The sequence below is a fragment of the Corylus avellana genome, chromosome ca11 (assembly GCF_901000735.1).
Source record: "Corylus avellana chromosome ca11, CavTom2PMs-1.0".
NCBI classification, from domain to species: domain Eukaryota; kingdom Viridiplantae; phylum Streptophyta; class Magnoliopsida; order Fagales; family Betulaceae; genus Corylus; species Corylus avellana.
The window spans coordinates 14,180,499-14,181,340 of NC_081551.1; positions in this window are offsets into that span (position 1 = coordinate 14,180,499).

An 842-nucleotide genomic window follows, 5' to 3' on the forward strand; every position below is an offset into this window, starting at 1 on the left:
CCCCTGCGATTTGTTAACAAAGAAAAATTTCTCCCCCCTACCACGCGTCCGAAGCAGGCCAGGAAACCCAAGGATTTCTCTCGCACCCAGCCTCGCCTGCGCTTTGTTTGCAGAATTTCGCCCCCTAACACGCGTCCAGCCCACGCGTATCAGGTCCCCCCACAATGCCTGGACCTGGTCAGCTGTGTTCCTTGGGTATATTAGACGCTTTGCCCCCCAATAATCCAGAGCACCCATTTAGAAACTCATCTGCCAGTGAAGCCAGGCGCCAGTCTCGCTGAAGGAGTTTGAGATGCGGTCGCTTCACCCAGACGCTGATTTCGGATGGTTTTGGGAGAAACCACTCAGAAAACGTGTAAAGACATATTCAGGGGCAAAAGTGTAAAGAACTTTTCAGAAAACGCCAAACACAGTGTTGAGGTCTCTCCCAAGGCCGTTGCCAAACGCCCCCTTGGAGCTAGTAGGTGGGCTCAATTTTTATAGTATACCTATTTCCTAAGTGAACGCAAGAAAACCCTAGTATACCATCAACATTTCCATGTTGGCCCATTCCATTTCTACAATGTTTCAAGTTTCAAATGGTACATCTATAATAACGAATATAACCATCATTAACATATTTGCGAATAGAATTCGTGATCAAATCTTTTACATATGCCAAGACAGACATTCCATCTAAAGCTTGAAATAGTTTCATTATTTCCCCAAGTTCTAATGATACCTAACAACAACTCCAATTTGTTCCAAAATCATTTGATTATATTTCTTTATAATAGATAGTACTGACTATGTGTATAGGAGCAGTATATAAGAAACCAAAAGGACCTCACAATTGCCATTTT